The sequence below is a fragment of the Arachis hypogaea genome, chromosome 10, assembly GCF_003086295.3.
Source record: "Arachis hypogaea cultivar Tifrunner chromosome 10, arahy.Tifrunner.gnm2.J5K5, whole genome shotgun sequence".
Lineage (NCBI taxonomy): Eukaryota > Viridiplantae > Streptophyta > Magnoliopsida > Fabales > Fabaceae > Arachis > Arachis hypogaea.
In genome coordinates, this window is record NC_092045.1 from 93,990,858 (window position 1) to 94,017,056 (window position 26,199).

General features: G+C 41.0%; 1 protein-coding gene and 1 non-coding gene across 2 annotated transcripts in view; both read right to left on the bottom strand.

The window, feature by feature from the left end:
- The window catches only part of LOC112717746 (uncharacterized), a 69,633-nt gene that overhangs the window by 22,102 nt on the left and 21,332 nt on the right, over nt 1-26,199 (bottom strand). The window lies entirely within an intron of this gene.
- Nucleotides 12,977-13,084, bottom strand: LOC112718588 (small nucleolar RNA R71). Its single transcript, XR_003160921.1, has one exon. It is a non-coding gene; the product is annotated as a small nucleolar RNA R71 (small nucleolar RNA).

The following is a 26,199-nucleotide window of genomic DNA, read 5'->3' on the forward strand; positions in this document are numbered from 1 at the left end:
AGTGATTTTTGAAAAAGATGTTGAAATTAGAAATCAAAAAGATTTGATTGAAAACTATTTTGAAAAAGATGTGGTTAAGAAGATATGATTAGTTTTAAAAAGATGTGATTGAGAAGATATGATTTGAAAAACATTTTAAAAAGATTTGATTTTGAAAATTAAAAACTTGGCTAACAAGAAAAGATATGATTCAAACATTAAACCTTTCTCAACAGAAAAGGCAACATACTTGAAATGTTGAATCAAATCATTAATTGATAGCAAGTATTTTTTTAAAAATAGAAAGAAATTGATTTTGAAAACATATGATTGAAAAGATATGATTTGAAAAAGATTTGATTTTGAAAAAGTTTGAAAACTGAAAAAAAATCTGCATAAAAAAAACAGAATCTTCCCTCTTATGCCATCCTGGCGTTAAACGCCCAGAATGGTGCACATTCTGGCGTTTAACGCCCAAAACTATACCCTTTTGGGTGTTAAATGCCCAACCAGGTACCCTGGCTGGCGTTTAAACGCGAGTCTGTCCTTCTTCACTGGGCGTTTTGAACGCCCAGCTTTTTCTGTGTAATTCCTCTGCTGTATGTTCTGAATCTTCAATTCTCTGTATCATTGACTTGAGAAGACACAAATTAAAATTATTTTTGGATTTTTAATAATAAGGAATAATCAAAATGCAACAAGAATCAAATAACAATGCATGCAAGACACCAAACTTAGCAGTTTGTATACTACTGACACTAATGAGAATGCATATGAGACACACAAAACACTCAAGTCAAGAGAATTTAAAGATTAGAGTAAGAAATCATCAAGAACATCTTGAAGATCACTAAGACACATGAATGAATGCATGCAATTGACACCAAACTTAACATGAGACACTAGACTCAAACAAGAAATATTTTTGGATTTTATGACTTTGTAGAATTTTTTTTTGTGCCTTTTTTTCGAAAATTAAGTGGAAAAAGAAAATAAAGGTATCAAAATTCTTAATGAGAATTCCAGGAATCAGTGCAATGCTAGTCTAAGACTCCGGTCCAGGAATTAGACATGGCTTCACAGCCAGCCAAGCTTTCAAGGAAAGCTTCGGTCCAAAACACTAGACATGGCCAATGGCCAGCCAAGCCTTAGCAGATCACTGCTCCAAAAGCAAGATTGATAGAGATCAACAAGCTTTTGTGATGATAAGTTGAAACCTCGGTCCAATGAAATTAGACATGGCTTCACAGCCAGCCAGATTTCAACAGATCATCATGAAACTCTAGAATTCATTCTCAAGAACTCTGAAGAAAAAAATACCTAATCTAAGCAACAAGATGAACCGTCAATTGTCCAAACTCGAACAATCCCCGGCAACGGCGCCAAAAACATGGTATGCGAAATTGTGATCAATACTTTTCACAAATCAAATAATCCCCGGTAATGAATCCAAGAACTTGGTGTTCAATACCATGGCATAAACACAACTTCGCACAACTAACCAGCAAGTGTACTGGGTCGTCCAAGTAATAAACCTTACGCGAGTAAGGGTCGATCCCACAGAGATTGTTGGTATGAAGCAAGCTATGGTCACCTTGTAAATCTTAGTCAGGCAAACTCAAATGGGTATGGTGATAAACGCATAAAACATAAAGATAAAGATAGAGATACTTATGTAATTCATTGGTAGGAATTTCAGATAAGCGTATGAAGATGCCTTCCCTTCCGTCTCTCTGCTTTCCTACTGTCTTCATCCAATCCTTCTTACTCCTTTCCATGGCAAGCTTATGCAAGGGTTTCACCGTTGTCAGTGGCTACCTCCCATCCTCTCAGTGGAAATGTTCAACGCACCCTGTCACGGCACGGCTATCCATCTATTGGTTCTCGATCAGGCCGGAATAGAATCCAGTGATTCTTTTGCGTCTGTCACTAACGCCCCGCCCTCAGGAGTTTGAAGCACGTCACAGTCATTCAATCATTGAATCCTACTCAGAATACCACAGACAAGGTTAGACCTTCCGGATTCTCTTCAATGCCGCCATCAGTTCTAGCCTATACCACGAAGACTCTGATCTCACGGAATGGCTGGCTCATTTGTCAGGCGAGCACTCGGTTGTCAGGCGATCAACCATGCATCGTGTATCAGGAATCCAAGAGATATTCACCCAATCGAAGGTAGAACGGAGGTGGTTGTCAGTCACACGTTCATAGGTGAGAATGATGATGAGTGTCACAGATCATCACATTCATCAAGTTGAAGAACAAGTGATATCTTAGAACAAGAACAAGCGGAATTGAATAGAAGAACAATAGTAATTGCATTAATACTCGAGGTACAGCAGAGCTCCACACCTTAATCTATGGTGTGTAGAAACTCCACCGTTGAAAATACATAAGAACAAGGTCTAGGCATGGCCGAATGGCCAGCCTCCCAATGATCTAAGATAGCATCAAAACAAAGATAACTACCCAGATGTCTCAATACAATAGTAAAAGGTCCTACTTATAGAGAACTAGTAGCCTAGGGTGTACAGAGATGAGTAAATGACATAAAAATCCACTTCCGGGCCCACTTGGTGTGTGCTTGGGCTGAGCATTGAAGCATTTTCGTGTAGAGACTCCTCTTGGAGTTAAACGCCAGCTTTTGTGCCAGTTTGGGCGTTTAACTCCCATTTTGGTGCCAGTTCCGGCGTTTAACGCTGGAATTCCTGAGGGTGACTTTGAACGCCAGTTTGGGCCATCAAATCTTGAGCAAAGTATGGACTATCATATATTGCTGGAAAGCCCATGATGTCTACTTTCCAACGCCGTTGAGAGCGCGCCAATTGGGTTTCTGTAGCTCCAGAAAATCCACTTCGAGTGCAGGGAGGTCAGAATCCAACAGCATCTGCAGTCCTTTTCAGTCTCTGAATCAGATTTTTGCTCAGGTCCCTCAATTTCAGCCAGAAAATACCTGAAATCACAGAAAAACACACAAACTCATAGTAAAGTCCAGAAAAGTGAATTTTAACTAAAAACTAATAAAAATATACTAAAAATAAGCCACATGTTGCTGTTCGAAATTCCAGCCCTTATTTTCGAGTTTCATGGGTGAAATGTTGAGATTTTGGGTTCTTTGATGTTATAGGACCCAACTCTCTTGAAAGAGAAGGTTAATCTTGTCTCCTTGGACCTTGGGTGTGGTAAGATTCTCAACCCTAGTGTATTTTGTTGTTTTATGATGTTTGGGTTTTGAGATATTGTGTATGGGTATGATGGTTGTGGCTTAGGTTGTGTGTGTGTGGATATTGGAGCTTGATTGATGATTTTGAAAAGCTTGGAAAGGGTTTGGTGGTGAAAAATCTGTTCTTGGAGGTGTTGAGGCCTTGAGAGCTTGTGGATAAGTGGTTTGGAAGTGCTCCGGTGGAGCATGGAAAAATCGGCTAAGGTATGGTTTCGGTTTCCCGTATCTAATATGTAATGTGGTAGGAAATACTTAGGCTAGAGGCCCTAAGATAGGCATTGAATGGTTGATGTTGTTGAATTATTGATATATATGATGTGGTCATATATGTAATGATGATTAATGATGCCTTGGTGGTATGAGGTTTGAGAAATATGCATGTTGTGATATATGCTTGATGATTAGTTATGGTTGAATTGTGGGTTGAACCATGTTTATGGTGAGTATGATATTGATTGTGTACAATGATGATTTAGTGGAATTGGTGTTGTTGATAATTGGCATGAGAGAGAGTATATGATATGTCAATATGTTTGAGTTCGAGCCACTTGGGTGAAGTGGGTTAAAATGATGAGATAGTGATTCTGTAATTTGTGGTAAAGTCTCAATGTGTGAGTTGAGGAGGCTTGATATTGAATTTGATTTATTTTGATTGATTTCAAAGAAAAGGGATGAAAATGGCATGTTTTGATTGATTTTGAAAATAGTTGGAAATGGCTTGTTTGAAAATGGCACTTTGTGGTTTTTATAAAAAAATATGGTTTTTGGGCATACTTTAATTGGACATAACTTGGACTACGGATCTCTGTTTTGTGCCAAATCTGTTTAGAAATGAAATTGGATCCGGGATGTCCATGCCGTTCGAAGAACGGGTGAAAAACAATTTAAAATGAGAAAGTTATGTCCGTTGGAAGATTGGGGTTTAAATTGGTGAATTCTGCAGCTTTTAACTTAGAAAATTTTTAGCAGAATGAACCCTTGCGCGTGGGCGCACTTGGCGCGTGCGCGCCGTTCTTCCCGAAAATGCCATCCACGCGTGAGCGTGATGTGCGCGGGCGCGCCGATTGTGCTGCACCCAATGCCCAGCCATTTTCCAGAGAGTTATGCCAGAACTGTGCCAGTGTTGTGCCTGGGGCACGAGAACGCCCACGCGTACGCGTGGTTGACGCGTACGCGCCGATTGGCAAATTTTTAATCCACGCGTTAGCGTGCATGACGCTTGCGCGTCGATGAGTTTTGAGGCCATCCACGCGTGCGCGTGGAGTGCGCGTATGCGTGGACTTATTTTCATCCCAAAGTTGATTTTTGAGTTTTAAAAGCCAAATTTCATACTTCTAAGCCTCCGATCTCACCACTTATATCTTAAATCAATATGACATGCCTAGCTATTAAAAAGGGGCTAGAGAATGAGGTAACTTGCGAGTGAAGCAAGGGAAAAATGAATGATCATTGGGGATCAAGCATAATTATGTGAGATGCGGAGGATGGTGGTGGAAGTGCTGGTTATGCCATTGGCCAAAGGGCCGTAATTGTTTATATATTGGCTGGTTCTGGATTGAACCGTGAGCCGGAATAGCTGTGTATGCTATGAATATTGGCTGGTTCTGGATTGAACCGTGAGCCGGAATAGCTGTGTATGCTATGAATATTGGCTGGTTCTGGACTGAACCATGAGCCGGAATAGCTGTGTATGCTATGAATATTGGCTGGTTATGGATTTAACCGTGAGCCGGAATGGCTGATATGGATGTTGATCCATGGATGAGAATTCATGCATGTTTATGCTGAATTATTGATAATTGTGATTTGCACTTCCACTATCGGAGATACGAGTTTCCCTGGGTAGTAGCAGTGGCTAGCCACCACGTGCTCCAGGTTGAGACTTGATACTCTTTTGACCCTATGTCATAAGTGTGGCCGGGCACTGTGAAAGACCCGAATGAGCTCGCCCCCGTAAATATTCACCAGTGAAGGTGATGAATATAGATCATGATTATGATCAAGTTTATGATGAGTATAACTCGAGTTGGGGATGCGTGACAGAGGGACAGTCCAATGGTTAGCTACCAGGACTTGTCGGGTTGGCTCTATAACCGACAGATGATATCATCAGCCACTAGGGACAGGCATTCATCATATGCATACTATATGAATTGTTTGAGATTGCCTATTTGACTGCATATTACTTGCTAATTGTCTAAATGCTTTACTTGTTCATATTTGTGTATTCCTTGTTTGATATAACTGTGATTGCTACATTATACTCCTACTGGTTTTTGGGAGGTTTGAAGGAATTGGAAAGGGAAGTATTAGTTAGACTGAAGAACCTTTAGTCAGATGCCCTTTATGGTTTAGCTTGTTTATAAGCTTTGATATTATCTGAAGGAAGTTCTAGGATTGCCTTTGGCTTTCCTCCATTATTATGTATTATATATGTGGAAGCTGTTACCATGCTGGGGACCTCTGGTTCTCACCCATGCGGATTTTGTGGTTTTCAGATGCAGGACGTGAGGTGTCCCGCTGATGCATGCTGGAGACTTCTAGATTTGCGAAGATCCTTTGTTCCCGGGGCTATATTTTGGTTTATATGTTTTGTTTAGATACTTCTATCTCCATTAAATAATACAAACTGCGATGACTCCTCTTATGGGAGATTTTGGAGAATAGGTCTTATGTATTTGTGTCCCTTTGGGTTTCCTTTGGGGTTGTCCTTTTTTTATCATATGTATATATTGCTATGCTCGGACCGGTTATCTTCGCAGCCGGATCTTGAGTCTTGATATCCATGTTTTTGACACTCCTTTGTATGTATATAATCTCGCGTTGGTTTATCCTTGTTCGTTACATTATCGATCGGAGTGTTGCGCTTATGAGTTGCGATTTTTTGTTTACCCCTTTTTCTACAAAGGCTCCTAGTTACAATCAATTATTCATACTACTATACGTACTAAATTTTTATTTTAGAGGTCGTAATACCTTGCCATCTCTGAATTATGACTTAAGCATAAGACTCTGTATGGTAGGGTGTTACATTATGGTATCAGAGCAGTTCGTTCCTGTAGAGCCTGAGGGATGGACTGATTATGCTTCTGTGCATTCTCTGTGTGTGTGTTATGTGCTATTAGTATATCTGCTTGATATTATTGGCATAAACGTTCATGAACATGCATTTGGGACTTTGAAGCACTAGACTTCCGATATTGAGACTGATCAACTTAATATCGATTGTTTGGTGTGTATAGGAACCAGATGGCGCCTCGTGGACGCGGTAGAGGTAGTGCGAGAGGTCGTACCAACGCTCGTGCACCGGAGCATAACCCTAATGACCCGGTGAACTTTATGACTGCGTTGGAGAACATGGCTGCTGCTATGCAAGCCACTGCTGAGGCTCTTGGTCAACAGATGAACAACCATGGTAATGATGGAGGTGGAGTTCAGGGCCCGATGACACTGGCAAACTTTTTAAAGGTTAATCCACCTAAGTTCAAGGGAACTACTAGTTCGAATGAGGCTGATACGTGGTTTCAGGCTATAGAGCGAGCACTGCAAGCACAAGTGGTACCTGAAGGGCAGCATGTCGAGTTTGCTACCTATATGCTTACAGGTGAAGCGTCACATTGGTGGCAAGGTATTCGACGTCTTCTGCAGCAGGGTGATGACTATATCACTTGGAATGTCTTCCAAGAGGAGTTCTATAAGAAGTACTTTCCGACTTCTGCTAGGACGGCTAAGGAACTTGAATTGTTACAGCTGAAGCAGGGTACCATGTCCATATCAGAGTATACTGACAAGTTTGAGGAGCTGTTCAGGTTCTCTCGTATGTGCCAAGGGACTCCGGTGGAATATGAGGAATGGAAGTGTGTTAAGTATGAAGGAGGACTCCGGAGTGATATTTTCAGTTCAGTGGGACCAATGGAGATTAGGACTTTCTCCGAGTTGGTAAACAAGTGTAGGGTTGCTGAAGAGTGTGTGAAAAGGGCAACCGCTGAGAAAGGGATTCACAAAGGTTCATTCCCACAGAATCGAAGGAAGAGCTTTGCACCTAGAGGCTCGTCTTTCAAGAGGGGAAGCTCTTTCAGGAGGCCCAGCAACAACAACAATTTCCAAGGGAAGAAGTTTGGGAAGCAACCTCAGAATGATCAAGCTTGTACTAGGTGTGGAAGTCACCATCCGGGAGCACCATGCAAGGCCGGATGGGGTTTGTGCTACACTTGTGGAAAGGCGGGGCATAAAGCCGTAAATTGTCCTGAGAAGCAGAAACAAGGTGCCGGAAAAGCACAACAGACTGGTCGGGTGTTCACCACTTCAGCTGTAGGAGCTGAGGGATCTGAGACACTCATTCGAGGTAATTGTGAGATAGCTGGTCAAACTTTAAATGCTTTATTTGATTCGGGAGCATCACATTCATTCATTGCATTTGAGAAAGCCCATGAGTTAGGATTGAAGATTGTAACTTTAGGTTACGATCTAAGAGTGTACAATGCTACCCATGAAGCCATGGTAACTAGGCTAGGATGCCCGGAAGTTTCCTTTAGGTTCAAGCAGCGTGATTTTGTTCATAATTTAGTCTGCTTACCGATGATTGGTCTTGATCTTATCTTGGGATTGGACTGGTTATCTAAGAACCATGTTCTGCTAGATTGTTCTACAAAGTCGGTGTACTTTATGCCGGAAGATACTGAAGGGCCGGTCGTGGTGAATAATTATTATTTGAATTCGATGATGGTGAACTATTCTGGTGTTGAATGTCAGGGTATCCTATTGTTAACCGCGGGTGTTTCGGGTGATGATCAAAGGTTAGAGCAGATTCCGGTTGTGTATGAGTTTCCAGAAGTGTTTCCTGATGATATTGATGAGTTTCCACCTAACCGAGAGGTTGAGTTTGCTATTGAATTGGTGCCCGGGGCGGGACCAATCTCAAGTGCTCCTTATAGGATGTCACCGTTAGAGATGAACGAGCTAAAGTCTCAGTTAGAGGATTTGTTGGGGAAGAATTTTATACGACCAAGTGTCTCTCCGTGGGGTGCTCCAGTATTACTGGTAAAGAAGAAGGATGGGAGTATGCGACTCTGTGTGGATTACAGGCAGCTGAACAAGGTTACAATAAAGAATAAGTACCCATTGCCGAGAATTGATGATCTCATGGATCAGTTGCAAGGAGCTGGAGTTTTCTCCAAGATCGATTTGCGATCCGGTTATCACCAGATAAGGGTGAGGGGTGAGGATATCCCTAAGACCGCTTTCAGAACTCGTTATGGTCATTACGAGTACACTGTAATGTCTTTCGGGTTGACGAACGCTCCTGCGGTGTTCATGGATTACATGAATAGAGTTTTCCATCCGTTTCTGGATAAATTTGTTGTTGTCTTCATTGATGACATACTGATTTACTCCAAGACTGAAGAAGAGCATGTGGAACACTTGAGGACCGTGTTGCAGATTCTAAAAGAGAAGAAACTCTATGCAAAACTATCGAAGTGTGAGTTTTGGAAGAGTGAGGTGAAGTTTTTGGGCCATGTGGTGAGTAAGAAGGGAATAGCCGTAGATCCAACTAAGGTGGAGGCTGTGATGGATTGGAAGCAACCAACCACCGTAACAGAGATAAGGAGTTTTCTGGGTTTAGCTGGCTATTACCGAAGGTTTATCAAGGGCTTCTCACAGATAGCTTTGCCAATGACAAAGTTAACCCGCAAAGACACTCCGTTTGTTTGGACTCCTGAGTGCGAGGAGAGCTTTCAGACATTGAAGAAAAAGTTGACCACTGCACCTGTGTTAGTGTTACCTGAGCCAAATGAGCCATTTGAGGTGTATTGTGATGCCTCATTGAAGGGTCTAGGGTGCGTGCTGATGCAGCATCGTAATGTGGTGGCGTATTGATGAGCGGATAATTTGTACGCTTTTTGGCATTGTTTTTAGTATGTTTTTGGTATGATCTAGTTAGTTTTTAGTATATTTTTATTAGTTTTTAGTTAAAATTCACTTTTCTGGAATTTACTATGAGTTTGGGTGTTTTTCTGTGATTTCAGGTATTTTCTGGCTGAAATTGAGGGACCTGAGCAAAAATCTGATTCAGAGACTAAAAAGGACTGCAGATGCTGTTGGATTCTGACCTCCCTGCACTCGAAGTGGATTTTCTGGAGCTGCAGAATCCCAATTGGCGCGCTCTCAACGTCATTGGAAAGTAGACATTTTGGGCTTTTCAGCAATATATGATAGTCTATACTTTGCCCAAGATTTGATGGCCCAAACCGGCGTTCAAAGTCACCCTCAGAAATCCCAGCGTTAAACGCTGGAACTGGCACCAAAATGGGAGTTAAACGCCCAAACTGGCATAAAAGCTGGCGTTTAACTCCAAGAGAAGTCTCTGCACGAAAATGCTTCATTGCTCAGCCCAAGCACACACCAAGTGGGCCCGGAAGTGGATTTTTATGTCATTTACTCATTTCTGTAAACCTTAGGCTACTAGTTTTCTATAAGTAGGACCTTTTACTATTGTATTTTCATCTTTGGATCACTTTAGATCTCTAGATCATCTTTGGACATCTAGTTCTTAGATCATTGGGAGGCTGGCCATTCGGCCATGCCTAGACCTTGTTCTTATGTATTTTCAACGGTGGAGTTTCTACACACCATAGATTAAGGTGTGGAGCTCTGCTGTACCTCGAGTATTAATGCAATTACTATTGTTCTTCCATTCAATTCCCTTATTCTTGTTCTAAGATATCACTTGTTCTTCAACTTGATGAATGTGATGATCCGTGACACTCATCATCATTCTCACCTATGAACGTGTGACTGACAACCACCTTCGTTCTACCTTCGATTGGGTGAATATCTCTTGGATCCCTGATTGCACGATGCATGGTTGATCGCCTAACAACCGAGTGCTCGCCTGACAACCGAGCCAACCATTCCGTGAGATCAGAGTCTTCGTGGTATAGGCTAGAACTGATGGCGGCATTCAAGAGAATCCGGAAGGTCTAACCTTGTCTGTGGTATTCTGAGTAGGATTCAATGATTGAATGACTGTGACGTGCTTCAAACTCCTAGCAGGCGGGGCGTTAGTGACAGACGCAAAAGAATCGCTGGATTCTATTCCGGCCTGACCGAGAACCGACAGATGATTAGCCATGCTGTGACAGAGCATAGGAACATTTTCACTGAGAGGATGGGAGGTAGCCACTGACAACGGTGAAACCCTTGCATAAGCTTGCCATGGAAAGGAGTAAGAAGGATTGGATGAAGACAGTAGGAAAGCAGAGAGACGGAAGGGAAGGCATCTTCATGCGCTTATCTGAAGTTCCTACCAATGAATTACATAAGTACCTCTATCTTTATCTTTGTGTTTTATGCGTCTATCACTATATCCATTTGAGTTTGCCTGACTAAGATTTACAAGATGACCATAGCTTGCTTCATACTAACAATCTCCGTGGGATCGACCCTTCCTCGCGTAAGGTTTATTACTTGGACGACCCAGTGCACTTGCTGGTTAGTTGTGCGAAGTTGTGTTAATGCCATGGTATTGAACACCAAGTTTTTGGGGTTCATGACCGGGGATTATGAGAGTTGTGAAAAGTATTGTTCACAATTTCGCGCTACCAAGTTTTTGGCGCCGTTGCCGGGGATTGTTCAGTTTGGACAACTGACGGTTCATCTTGTTGCTTAGATTAGGTATTTATTTTTTTTCGAAATTCTTGAAGAAGAATTCTAGAGTTTCATGATGATTTGTTGAAGTCTGGCTGGCTGAGAAGCCATGTCTAATCTCATTGGACCGAGGTTTCAACTTATCATCACAAGAGCTTGTTGATTTTTATCAATCTTGCTTTTGGAGCAGTGATCTGCTAAGGCTTGGCTGGCCATTGGCCATGTCTAGTGTTTTGGACCGAAGCTTTCCTTGAAAGCTTGGCTGGCTGTGAAGCCATGTCTAATTCCTGGACCGGAGTCTTAGACTAGCATTGCACTGATTCCTGGAATTCTCATTAAGAATTTTGATATCTTTTTCCACTTAATTTTCGAAAAAGCACAAAAAAATTACAAAATCATAAAAACCAAAAATATTTCTTGTTTGAGTCTAGTGTTTCATTTTAAGTTTGGTGTCAATTATATGCATCCATTCATGTGTCTTAAGGATCTTCAAGTTGTTCTTGATGATTTTCGTGCTCTGATCTTTAAATTCAATTGACTTGAGTGTTTTGTGTGTCTCATATGCATTCTCATTTTGTTAGTGTCAGTGGTATACAAACTGCTAAGTTTGGTGTCTTGCATGCATTGTTATTTGATTCTTGTTGCATTTTGATTTATTAAAAATCCAAAAATGTTTGTAATTTGTGTCTTTTCAAGTCAATAATACAGAAGAATTAAAGATTCAGAACATTCAGCAGAGGAATTGCACAGAAAAAGCTGGGCGTTCAAAACGCCCAGTGAAGAAGGACAGACTGGCGTTTAAACGCCAGCCAGGGTACCTGGTTAGGCGTTTAACGCCCAAAGAGGTATAGTTTTGGGCGTTAAATGCCAGAATGTGCACCATTCTGGGCGTTTAACGCCAGGATGGCACAAGGGGGAAGATTTTGTTTTCAAATCAGATTTTTTTTTCAAATTTTCAAAGTTTTTCAAAATCAAATCTTTTTCAAATCAATTTTTCAATCAAATCTTTTTCAAAATCAATTTATTTCCATTTTCAAAGATACTTACTATCAATTAATGATTTGATTCAACATTTCAAGTATGTTGCCTTTTCTGTTGAGAAAGGTTTAATGTTTGAATCATATCTTTTCTTGTTAGTCAAGTTTTTAATTTTCAAAATCAAATCTTTTTAAAATGTTTTTCAAATCATATATTCTCAATCACATTTTTTTAAAACCAATCATATCTTCTTAACCACATCTTTTTCAAGATAGTTTTCAATCAAATCTTTTTGATTTCTAATTTCAAAATCTTTTTCAAAAATCACTTGATCTCTTTCCCACTTTCATTTTCGAAAATCAAGTAGTGTTTTCAAAAATGTTTTCAAAATCTTTTACTTAATTTTCGAAAATTACTTCCCTCCTTCTCACATCCTTCTATTTATGGACTAACACTATCCCTTAATGCAAAATTCGAATTCCATCTTCTTTGATAAGTTCAAATTTTCTACTTCTGTCTTCTACTTTTCTTTTCCTCTGACACCTAAAGGAATCTCTATACTGTGACATAGAGGATTCCACATTTTCTTGTTCCCTTCTCTTTCTTATGAGAAGGAGCAAAAACAAAAACATTATTGTTGAGGCTGACCCTGAACCTGAAAGGACCTTGAAGAGAAAGCTAAGAGAAGCCAAAGCACAACTCTCTTTAGAGGACCTGACCGAATTCTTCAAAGAAGAAGAACCTATGGCAGCCGAAAATGACAACAATGCCAACAATGCAAGGAAGGTGCTGGGTGACTTCACTGCACCTACTCCCGATTTCTATGGGAGAAGCATCTCTATCCCTGCCATTGGAGCAAACAACTTTGAGCTTAAGCCTCAATTAGTTTCTCTAATGCAACAGAATTGCAAGTTCCATGGACTTCCATTAGAAGATCCTCATCAGTTTTTAGCTGAATTCTTGCAAATCTGTGACACTGTCAAGACTAATGGGGTTGACCCTGAGGTCTACAGACTTAAGCTATTCCCTTTTGCTGTAAGAGACAGAGCTAGGACATGGTTGGACTCACAACCTAAAGAAAGCCTGGACTCTTGGGAAAAGCTAGTCAATGCATTCTTGGCAAAGTTCTTTCCACCTCAAAAATTGAGTAAGCTTAGAGTGGAAGTCCAAACCTTCAGACATAAGGAAGGAGAATCCCTCTATGAAGCTTGGGAAAGATACAAACAATTAATCAGAAAGTGTCCTTCTGATATGCTTTCTGAATGGAGCATCATAGGTATTTTCTATGATGGCCTCTCTGAACTATCCAAGATGTCTTTGGATAGCTCTGCAGGAGGATCTCTTCATCTGAAGAAGACGCCTACTGAAGCTCAAGAGCTGATTGAAATGGTTGCAAATAACCAATTCATGTACACTTCTGAAAGAAATCCTGTCAACAATGGGACTAGTCAGAAGAAAGGAGTTCTTGAGATTGACACTCTGAATGCCTTATTGGCTCAGAACAAAATATTGACTCAACAAGTCAATATGATTTCTCAAAGTCTGTCTGGAATGCAAAATGCACCAAGCAGTACTAAAGAAGCTTCATCTGAGGAAGAAGCCTATGATCTTGAGAACCCTTCAATGGAAGAGGTGAATTACATGGGAGAACCCTATGGAAACACCTATAATCCTTCATGGAGAAATCATCCAAATTTTTCATGGAAGGATCAACAGAGACCTCAACAAGGTTTCAACAATAATAATGGTGGAAGAAACAGGTTTAGCAATAGCAAGCCTTTTCCATCATCTTCTCAGCAACAGACAGAGAGTTCTAAGCAGAATACCTCTGACTTAGCAACCATGGTCTCTGATTTGATCAAAACCACTCAAAGTTTCATGACTGAAACAAGGTCCTCCATTAGAAATTTGGAGGCACAAGTGGGTCAGCTGAGCAAGAAAATTACTGAACTCCCTCCTAGTACTCTTCCAAGCAATACAGAAGAAAATCCAAAAGGAGAGTGCAAAGCCATCAACATGGCCGAATTTGGAGAGGAGGAAGAGGCGGTGAACGCCACTGAGGAAGGCCTCACTGGGCGTCCGCTGGCCTCCAATGAGTTCCCCAATGAGGAACCATGGGAATCTGAGGCTCAAACTGAGACCATAGAGATTCCATTGGACTTACTTCTGCCATTCATGAGCTCTGATGAGTATTCTTCCTCTGAAGAGGATGAGTATGTCACTGAAGAGCAAGTTGCTAAATACCTTGGAGCAATCATGAAGCTAAATGACAAGTTATTTGGAAATGAGACCTGGGAGGATGAACCCCCTTTGCTCACCAAAGAACTGGATGACTTGTCTAGACAGAAACTGCCTCAAAAGAGACAGGATCCTGGGAAGTTTTCAATACCTTGTACCATAGGCACCATAACCTTCAAGAAGGCCTTGTGTGACCTAGGGTCAAGTGTAAACCTCATGCCTCTCTCTGTAATGGAGAAGTTAGGGATCTCTGAGGTACAAGCTGCAAAAATCTCACTAGAGATGGCAGACAACTCAAGAAAACAAGCCCATGGACTTGTAGAGGATGTTCTGGTTAAAGTTGAAGACCATTACATCCCTACTGATTTCATAGTCCTAGAGACTGGGAAGTGCATGGATGAATCCATCATCCTTGGCAGACCCTTCCTAGCCACAGCAAAGGCTGTGATTGATGTTGATAGAGGAGAGTTGATCATTCAAGTGAATGAAGAATCCTTGGTGTTTAAGGCCCAAGGATATCCCTCTGTCATCATGGAGAGGAAGCATGAAGAGCTTCTCTCAAAAACAGAGCCCCCACAGTCAAACTCTATGTTTGGTGTTGGGAGGCCACAACCAAACTCTAAGTTTGGTGTTGAACCCCCACATTCAAACTCTAAGTTTGGTGTTGGAAGGTTCCAACATGGCTCTGAGTATCTGTGAGGCTCCATGAGAGTCCTCTGTCAAGCTACTGACATTAAAGAAGCGCTTGTTGGGAGGCAACCCAATGTTATATTTTATCTATTTTCTTTTGTTATTTTATCTTTTTTGTAGGTTGATGATCATAAGAAGTCACAAAATCAATGAAAAAAGCAAAAACAGAATGAAAAACAGGAAGAAAAACAGCACACCCTGGAGGACGCACCTACTGGCGTTTAAACGCCAGTGAGGTTAGCAGATGGGCGTTTAACGCCCAGTCTGGCACCATTCTGGGCGTTTAACGCCAGAAAGGGGCACCAGATTGGCGTTAAACGCCAGAAAAGGGCAAGAAGCTGGCGTTAAACGCCAGAAATGGGCACTAGCCCGGCGTTTAACGCCAGAATTGGCACAAAACGAGATTTTGCTTGTCATTTGGTGCATGGATGACTTTTCCTTGACACCTCAGGATCTGTGGGCCCCACAGGATCCCCACCTACCCCACCACTCTCTCTCTTCTTCACCCATTCACCAATCACCTCAAACACCTCTTCTCCAAAAACACCCTTCACCTATCAAATCCCTTCTTTCTCTTCACCACTCACATCCTTCCTTCATAAAACCCCACCTACCTCACCATTCAAATTCAAACCACTTTCCCACCCAAACCCACTCTCACTTGACCGAACCCTACCCTTCCCCCTCTCCCATATAAACCCTCCTTCACTCCTTCATTTTCACACAACATACATACCACTTCTCCCCCTTTTGGCCGAACACAAAGCCATTCCCTTTCCCCTCATTTCTTCTTCTTCTACTCTCTTATTTCTTCTTTTGCTCGAGGACGAGCAAACCTTTTAAGTTTGGTGTGGTAAAAGCATTGCTTTTTGTTTTTTCATAACCATTTATGGTATCCAAGGCCGGAGAAACCTCTAGAAAGAGGAAAGGGAAGGCAAAAGCTTCCACCTCCGAGTCATGGGAGATGGAGAGATTCATCTCAAGGGTGCATCAAGACCACTTCTATGAAGTTGTAGCCTTGAAGAAGGTGATCCCCGAGGTCCCTTTTTCATTCAAAAAGAATGAATATCCGGAGATCCGACATGAGATCCGAAGAAGAGGTTGGGAAGTTCTTACCAACCCCATTCAACAAGTCGGAATCTTGATGGTTCAAGAGTTCTATGCCAATGCATGGATCACCAAGAACCATGATCAAAGTGTGAACCCGGATCCAAAGAATTATCTTACTATGGTTCGGGGGAAATACTTGGATTTCAGTCCGGAAAGTGTAAGATTGGCATTCAACTTGCCCATGATGCAAGGAGATGAACATCCTTACACTAGAAGGGTCAACTTTGATCAAAGGTTGGACCAAGTCCTCACAATCATATGTGAAGAGGGCGCCCAATGGAAGAGAGATTCAAGAGGGAAGCCGGTTCAATTGAGAAGGCATGACCTCAAACCCGTGGCTAGAGGATGGTTGGAGTTTATCCAACGCTCAATCATTCCCACTAGCAACCGGTCCGAAGTTACCATAGACCGGGCTATCATGATTCATAGCATCATGATTGGAGAAGAAATAGAAGTTCATGAGGTTATAGCTCAAGAACTTTATAAGGTGGCGGACAAGTCCTCTACCTTGGCAAGGTTAGCCTTCCCTCATCTCATTTGTCACCTCTGTTATTCAGTTGGAGTTGACATAGAGGGAGACATTCCTATTGATGAGGACAAGCCCATCACTAAGAAGAGGATGGAGCACACAAGAGACCCCACTCATCATGAGATCCCTGAGATACCTCAAGGGATGCACTTTCCTCCACAAAACTATTGGGAGCAACTAAATACCTCCCTAGGAGAATTGAGTTCCAACATGGGACAACTAAGGGTGGAGCATCAAGAACACTCCATCATCCTCCATGAAATTAGAGAAGATCAAAGAATCATGAGAGAGGAGCAACAAAGACAAGGAAGAGACATTGAGGAGCTCAAGCACTCCATAGGATCTTCAAGAGGAAGAAAGAGCCGCCATCACTAAGGTGGACCCGTTCTTTGATTTCCTTGTTCTTTATTCTTCTGTTTTTCGAATTTTATGCTTATGTTTATCATTCGGCCATGCCTAGACCTTGTTCTTATGTATTTTCAACGGTGGAGTTTCTACACACCATAGATTAAGGTGTGGAGCTCTGCTGTACCTCGAGTATTAATGCAATTACTATTGTTCTTCCATTCAATTCCCTTATTCTTGTTCTAAGATATCACTTGTTCTTTAACTTGATGAATGTGATGATCCGTGACACTCATCATCATTCTCACCTATGAACGTGTGACTGACAACCACCTCCGTTCTACCTTCGATTGGGTGAATATCTCTTGGATCCCTGATTGCACGATGCATGGTTGATCGCCTGACAACCGAGTGCTCGCCTGACAACCGAGCCAACCATTTCGTGAGATCAGAGTCTTCGTGGTATAGGCTAGAACTGATGGCGGCATTCAAGAGAATCCGGAAGGTCTAACCTTGTCTGTGGTATTCTGAGTAGGATTCAATGATTGAATGACTGTGACGTGCTTCAAACTCCTAGCAGGCGGGGCGTTAGTGACAGACGCAAAAGAATCGCTGGATTCTATTCCGGCCTGACCGAGAACCGACAGATGATTAGCCATGCTGTGACAGAGCATAGGAACATTTTCACTGAGAGGATGGGAGGTAGCCACTGACAACGGTGAAACCCTTGCATAAGCTTGCCATGGAAAGGAGTAAGAAGGATTGGATGAAGACAGTAGGAAAGCAGAGAGACGGAAGGGAAGGCATCTTCATGCGCTTATCTGAAGTTCCTACCAATGAATTACATAAGTACCTCTATCTTTATCTTTGTGTTTTATGCGTCTATCACTATATCCATTTAAGTTTGCCTGACTAAGATTTACAAGATGACCATAGCTTGCTTCATACTAACAATCTCCGTGGGATCGACCCTTACTCGCGTAAGGTTTATTACTTGGACGACCCAGTGTACTTGCTGGTTAGTTGTGCGAAGTTGTGTTAATGCCATGGTATTGAACACCAAGTTTTTGGGGTTTATGACCGGGGATTATGAGAGTTGTGAAAAGTATTGTTCACAATTTCGCGCTACCAAGTTTTTGGCGCCGTTGCCGGGGATTGTTCAGTTTGGACAACTGACGGTTCATCTTGTTGCTTAGATTAGGTATTTATTTTTTTTCGAAATTCTTGAAGAAGAATTCTAGAGTTTCATGATGATTTGTTGAAGTCTGGCTGGCTGAGAAGCCATGTCTAATCTCATTGGACCGAGGTTTCAACTTATCATCACAAGAGCTTGTTGATTTTTATCAATCTTGCTTTTGGAGCAGTGATCTGCTAAGGCTTGGCTGGCCATTGGCCATGTCCAGTTGTGTTTGCCTTGAAGGTGTGGAGGCATTACCTCTATGGGGTTAAGTTCCAAGTTTTCTCTGATCATAAGAGCTTGAAGTACCTCTTTGATCAGAAAGAGCTTAATATGAGACAGAGAAGGTGGATGGAATTGTTGAAGGACTACGACTTTGAGTTGCATTACCATCTGGGAAAGGCGAACGTAGTGGCGGATGCGTTAAGTCGGAAGTCGTTATATGCGGCTTGGATGATGCTTCAAGAGGAGAAGTTGCTCAAGGGATTCGAGAATCTGAAAATTGGTGCTCAAGAAGTATCCGAAACTTTGTGTTTGAGCCGATTAGAGATCTTAAGTGATTTTAAGTCCGAACTCCTAAAGGCTCATCAAAATGATGAAGCGTTATGGAAGGTGTTACCGGCTATTGAGCAAGGAAAACAATGGAGAGTGTCGGAAGAAAAAGATGGGTTATGGAGATTCAAAGGTAGGATCATTGTGCCGGATGTTGGCACTTTGAGACAAGATATTCTAAAGGAGGCACACAAAAGCGGATTCTCCATTCACCCGGGAAGTACTAAGATGTACCATGATTTAAAGGCAATGTTCTGGTGGCCGGGTATGAAGAATGATGTGGCGGAATATGTTTCAAAGTGCTTAACTTGTCAAAAGGTGAAGATTGAACATCAAAGACCTTCCGGGATGTTGCAACCTTTAGAGATTCCACAATGGAAGTGGGAAAGTATTGCAATGGACTTTGTGTCTGGATTGCCAAGGACTAGGGCTGGTTTTGATGCTATTTGGGTGATTGTGGACCGACTAACGAAGTCAGCTCACTTTTTACCCATTCGGATGACCTACACCCTTGAAGAGCTAGCACGGTTATACATAAAGGAGATTGTGAGACTTCATGGTGTACCTGCTACTATAATCTCTGATAGAGATCCTCGTTTCACTTCAAGGTTTTGGGGTGCATTTCAAAAAGCTTTTGGAACCCGATTAAGCTTGAGCACGGCTTACCATCCTCAAACAGATGGTCAATCTGAGAGGACGATCCAAACGCTAGAAGATATGTTGAGAGCTTGTGTTTTGGACCAACCAGTGAGTTGGGATCGGTATATGCCATTAGTGGAGTTTGCATACAATAATAGTTATCATGCGAGCATCGGAATGGCTCCGTATGAGGCCTTGTATGGGAGAAAATGTCAATCTCCGCTATGTTGGTATGAAGTTGGAGAGAAAAGCTTGTTAGGGCCGGAAATGATAGCTGAGACTACTGAACAAGTCAAGAAAATCTGTGATAGGATGATTACGGCGCAGAGTCGTCAAAAGAGTTACGCCGATTAGAGGCGAAAGCCCTTAGAATTTGAGGAAGGAGATCATGTTTTCCTTAAGGTTACTCCGACCACGGGAGTAGGTAGGACGATTAAGGCAAAGAAGTTAAATCCTCGATACATTGGTCCATTTCAGATCCTGGAAAGGATTGGGCCGGTGGCGTATCGGATGGCTCTACCACCTCATCTTTTGAATCTGCACGATGTGTTTCACGTGTCGCAGCTTCGGAAGTACACTCCTGATGCTAGCCATGTGTTGGAACCTGAGTCGGTTCAGTTAAGGGAAGATTTGACGCTTCCAGTGGCTCCAGTCAGAATTGATGATACTAGTATCAAACGGTTGCGTGGAAAAGAGGTTTCATTAGTCAAAGTGGCATGGAGTCGAGGCGGTGTTGAGGAACACACTTGGGAACTTGAGTCGGAGATGCGAACGGATTATCCGCATTTATTCTCAGGTAATTGCATTTGAATTTTGTGGGCAAAATTCCCAATTAGGTGGGTAGAATGTAAAACCTGGTTAATTAACGGCTAATTAACCCATAAATGAGAATTTATTCTAGAAAGCCCAAAATGTGATTTTTTTTGTGGCTAAATGTGATAGAGGATTTTGAGACGAGAATTTTGGTACCAATTTTATAGAATTCGGACCAAGATTGGACCGAACGGGCCAAACCGGGCCAAACGGACCCAAAGTGGGCCCTTGGCCCAACATAACTAAACCAAAACCCTAGTTTTCAGCACTCTCTCTCCTCACAACATACTCAAACACGCTGAAATTAGAGAGAAAGGGAGGAAGAACACTCTCTCAAGTTCTCTCCCTTGGTTGATCTTCAAACCACCATAACTTTTGATCTAGAGCTCCGATTGCTGCTTCGTTTGCGACCACGCGTTCACCGTGGAGAGCTCTACAAAACCCATACAATTAATCTTGAGGTAAGCCACATGTTGCTGTTCGAAATTCCAGCCCTTATTTTCGAGTTTCATGGGTGAAATGTTGAGATTTTGGGTTCTTTGATGTTATAGGACCCAACTCTCTTGAAGGAGAAGGTTAATCTTGTCTCCTTGGACCTTGGGTGTGGTAAGATTCTCAACCCTAGTGTATTTTGTTGTTTTATGATGTTTGGGTTTTGAGATGTTGTGTATGGGTATGATGGTTGTGGCTTAGGTTGTGTGTGTGTGGATATTGGAGCTTGATTGATGATTTTGAAAAGCTTGGAAAGGGTTTGGTGGTGAAAAATCTATTCTTGGAGGTGTTGAGGCCTTGAGAGCTTGTGGATAAGTGGTTTGGAAGTGCTCCAGTGGAGCTTGGAAAAATCGGCTAAGGTATGGTTTCGGTTTCCCGTATCTAATATGTAATGTGGTAGGAAATACTTAGGCTAGAGGCCCTAAGATAGGCATTGAATGGTTGATGTTGTTGAATTATTGATATATATGATGTGGTCATATATGTAATGATGATTAATGATGCCTTGGTGGTATGAGGTATGAGAAATATGCATGTTGTGATATATGCTTGATGATTAGTTATGGTTGAATTGTGGGTTAAACCATGTTTATGGTGAGTATGATATTGATTGTGTACAATGATGATTTAGTGGAATTGGTGTTGTTGATAATTGGCATGAGAGAGAGTATATGATATGTCAATATGTTTGAGTTCGAGCCACTTGGGTGAAGTGGGTTAAAATGATGAGATAGTGATTCTGTAATTTGTGGTAAAGTCTCAATGTGTGAGTTGAGGAGGCTTGATATTGAATTTGATTTATTTTGATTGATTTCAAAGAAAAGGGATGAAAATGGCATGTTTTGATTGATTTTGAAAAGAGTTGGAAATGGCTTGTTTGAAAATGGCACTTTGTGGTTTTTATAAAAAAATATGGTTTTTGGGCATACTTTAATTGGACATAACTTGGACTACGGATCTCTGTTTTGTGCCAAATCTGTTTAGAAATGAAATTGGATCCGGGATGTCCATGCCGTTCGAAGAACGGGTGAAAAACGATTTAAAATGAGAAAGTTATGTCCGTTGGAAGATTGGGGTTTAAATTGGTGAATTCTGCAGCTTTTAACTTAGAAAATTTTTAGCAGAATGACCCCTTGCGCGTGGGCGCACTTGGCGCATGCGCGCCGTTCTTCCCGAAAATGCCATCCACGCGTGAGCGTGATGTGCGCGGGCCCGCCGATTGTGCTGCACCCAATGCCCAGCCATTTTCCAGAGAGTTATGCCAGAACTGTGCTAGTGTTGTGCCTGGGGCACGAGAACGCCCACGCGTACGCGTGGTTGACGCGTACGCGCCGATTGGCAAATTTTTAATCCACGCGTTAGCGTGCATGACGCTTGCGCGTCGATGAGTTTTGAGGCCATCCACGCGTGCGCGTGGAGTGCGCGTATGCGTGGACTTGTTTTCATCCCAAAGTTGATTTTTGAGTTTTAAAAGCCAAATTTCATACTTCTAAGCCTCCGATCTCACCACTTATATCTTAAATCAATATGACATGCCTAGCTATTAAAAAGGGGCTAGAGAATGAGGTAACTTGCGAGTGAAGCAAGGGAAAAATGAATGATCATTGGGGATCAAGCATAATTATGTGAGATGCGGAGGATGGTGGTGGAAGTGCTGGTTATGCCATTGGTCGAAGGGCCGTAATTGTTTATATATTGGCTGGTTCTGGATTGAACCGTGAGCCGGAATAGCTGTGTATGCTATGAATATTGGCTGGTTCTGGATTGAACCGTGAGCCGGAATAGCTGTGTATGCTATGAATATTGGCTGGTTCTGGACTGAACCATGAGCCGGAATAGCTGTGTATGCTATGAATATTGGCTGGTTATGGATTTAACCGTGAGCCAGAATGGCTGATATGGATGTTGATCCATGGATGAGAATTCATGCATGTTTATGCTGAATTATTGATAATTGTGATTTGCACTTCCACTATCGGAGATACGAGTTTCCCTGGGTAGTAGCAGTGGCTAGCCACCACGTGCTCCAGGTTGAGACTTGATACTCTTTTGACCCTATGTCATAAGTGTGGCCAGGCACTGTGAAAGACCCGGATGAGCTCGCCCCCGTAAATATTCACCAGTGAAGGTGATGAATATAGATCATGATTATGATCAAGTTTATAATGAGTATAACTCGAGTTGGGGATGTGTGACAGAGGGACAGTCCAATGGTTAGCTACCAGGACTTGTCGGGTTGGCTCTATAACCGACAGATGATATCATCAGCCACTAGGGACAGGCATTCATCATATGCATACTATATGAATTGTTTGAGATTGCCTATTTGACTGCATATTACTTGCTAATTATCTAAATGCTTTACTTGTTCCTATTTGTGTATTCCTTGTTTGATATAACTGTGATTGCTACATTATACTCCTACTGGTTGTTGGGAGGTTTGAAGGAATTGGAAAGGGAAGTATTAGTTAGACTGAAGAACCTTTAGTCAGATGCCCTTTATGGTTTAGCTTGTTTATAAGCTTTGATATTATCTGAAGGAAGTTCTAGGATTGCCTTTGGCTTTCCTCCATTATTATGTATTATATATGTGGAAGCTGTTACCATGCTGGGGACCTCTGGTTCTCACCCATGCGGATTTTGTGGTTTTCAGATGCAGGACGTGAGGTGTCCCACTGATGCATGCTGGAGACTTCTAGATTTGCGAAGATCCTTTGTTCCCGGGGCTATATTTTGGTTTATATGTTTTGTTTAGATACTTCTATCTCCATTAAATAATACAAACTGCGATGACTCCTCTTATGGGAGATTTTGGAGAATAGGTCTTATGTATTTGTGTCCCTTTGGGTTTCCTTTGGGGTTGTCCTTTTTTTTATCATATGTATATATTGCTATGCTCGGACCGATTATCTTCGCAGCCGGATCTTGAGTCTTGATATCCATGTTTTTGACACTCCTTTGTATGTATATAATCTCGCGTTGGTTTATCCTTGTTCGTTACGTTATCGATCGGAGTGTTGCGCTTATGAGTTGCGATTTTTTGTTTACCCCTTTTTCTACAAAGGCTCCTAGTTACAATCAATTATTCATACTACTATACGTACTAAATTTTTATTTTAGAGGTCGTAATACCTTGCCATCTCTGAATTATGACTTAAGCATAAGACTCTGTATGGTAGGGTGTTACAATATCCATTTCGGCGAATATCTTTGAAACTCAACAAGTTCCTCAGGGACTTGGTAGATAATAGTGCATTATTTATTATAATTTTTGTTCCTCCAGGAAACAAAATTATAGCTCTTCCGGAGCCTTGTATCACATTGCCTGAGCCAATAATAGTATTAACACATTCTTCTTTTTGGCACAAGATGGGTAAAATATATATCACTTTTGAGAATAGTGTGCGAACTTACACTATCCGCAAGGCAAATAGCTTCACTATAAGTCCTTGCCATTCTCTTCAAAGACAAATAATAATAAAATGAGTAATATGCAAAGTTAAATTGAATACTTGATCGAATTTACTTTTCTAAGAAACACTATACATAAAAATAATATCATATACTAAAATTTTATTTTAAAACATGACACATTTAATGATTTCAAAAGTCATAAACATTAATATTTCATTATTTATATACATCATATTTGAAACTCAAATACATAGAAAATAAAACTTAACAATAAGTTCTTTACATTATTTATTTATATGGATACTTAACAATCTCGGATATTAAATTATTCCATCATTAATCAAATGGTCAATATTTCCTTCAAGATCCTCAAAGAAATTAGATACATCATAATGAGAGGTGGAATTTTCAGCATCATTTAAAACAAAATTTGTTTCCTTTCCTTTGTCATCCTTTTTCAATGCTGATGAGCGGATATTTTATACGCTTTTTGGGGGTAATTTCATGTAGATTTTAGTATGTTTTAGTTAGTTTTTAGTATAATTTTATTAGTTTTTATGCAAAATTCATATTTTTGTACTTTACTATGAGTTTGTGTGTTTTTCTGTAATTTCAGGTATTTTCTGGTTGAAATTGAGGGAGCTAAGCAAAAATCTGATTTAGGCTGAAAAAGGACTGCTGATGCTGTTGGATTCTGACCTCACTGCACTCGGAATGGATTTTTTGGAGCTACAAGAGTCCACTTGGCGCGCTCTTAATTGGGTTAGAAAGTAGACATCCAGAGCTTTCCAGCAATATATAATAGTTCATACTTTGCGCGAAGATAGATGATGTAAACTGGCGTTTAACGCCAGTTCTATATTGCAATTTGGCGTTCAGCGCCAAAAACAGGTTGCAAGTTGGAGTTCAACGCCAGAAACAGCCCAGGCACGTGAGAAGCTTAAGTCTCGGCCCCAGCACATACCAAGTGGGCCCCAGATGTGGATTTCTGTACTATCCATCCTAGTTTACTCATTTTCTGTAAACCTAGGTTACTAATTTAGTATTTGAACAACTTTTAGAGATTTATTTTGTATCTCATGACATTTTTAGATCTGAATTTTGTACCTTTTGACGGCATGAGTCTCTAAACCCCATTGTTGGGGGTGAGGAGCTCTGCAGCATCTCGATGAATTAATGCAATTATTTCTGTTTTCCATTCAAACACGCTTGTTCCTATCTAAGATGTTCATTCGCGCTTTACTATGAAGAAGGTGATGATTTGTGACACTCATCACCTTCCTCAATCCATGAACGTGTGCCTGACAACCACCTCCGTTCTACATTAGATTGAATGAGTATCTATTAGATTCCTTAATCAGAATCTTCGTGGTATAAGCTAGAACATTTTGGCGGCCACTCTTGAGGATCCGGAAAGTCTAAACCTTGTCTGTGGTATTCCGAGTAGGATTCAAGGATTGAATGGCTGTGACGAGCTTCAAACTCGCGATTGTTGGGTGTGATGAAAAACGTAAAAGAATCAATGGATTCTATTCCAACATGATCGAGAACCAACAGATGATTAGCTGTGCTGTGACAGAGTATTTGGACCATTTTCATTGAGAGGATGGGAAGTAGTCATTGACAATGGTGACGCCCTACATACAGCTTGTCATGGAAGGAGCCTTGCATTTATGAAAGTGAGAAAGCATTATGTTGTAGGAATTCAGAGGACAAAGCATCTCCAAAACTCCAACATATTCTCCATTGCTGCATAATAAGTATTTATTTCATGCTCTTTTACTTTTTACAATTAAAACTAAAAATTATTATTGATATTATATCCTGACTAAGAATAATAAGATAACCATAGCTTGCTTCAAGCCAACAATCTCCATGGGATTCGACCCTTACTCACGTAAGGTATTACTTGGACGTCCCAGTGCACTTGCTGGTTAGTTGTGCGGATTGCAAAAGTGTGATTGCAATTTCGTGCACCAAGTTTTTGGCGCCGTTGCCAGGGATTGTTTGAGTTTGAACAACTGACGGTGATTCTTGTTACTTAGATTAGGAAAAAATTATCTTTTTAGTTTAGAGTCACTAGGATTGCATCTTCTATTATTCCTTTTAAAATTTTTTTCAAAAATATTATTTTTTTAATTAAATTTTCATTTTTTATGAGTTTAGTGTCATGTTCTAAGTTTGGTGTCAATTGCATGCTTTTCTTTGTCTCTCAATTTTTCGAATTGCATGTTCTTTGTTCTTCCTTGATCTTCAAGTTGTTCTTGTCAATTTTTCTTGTTTGATTTTTAGTTTTTCTTGTTTTGTGTGTTTTCCTGTTTTCCTTGTGCTTTTATTTCAAAATATTAGTTTTCAAAAAATTTATTTTTATTT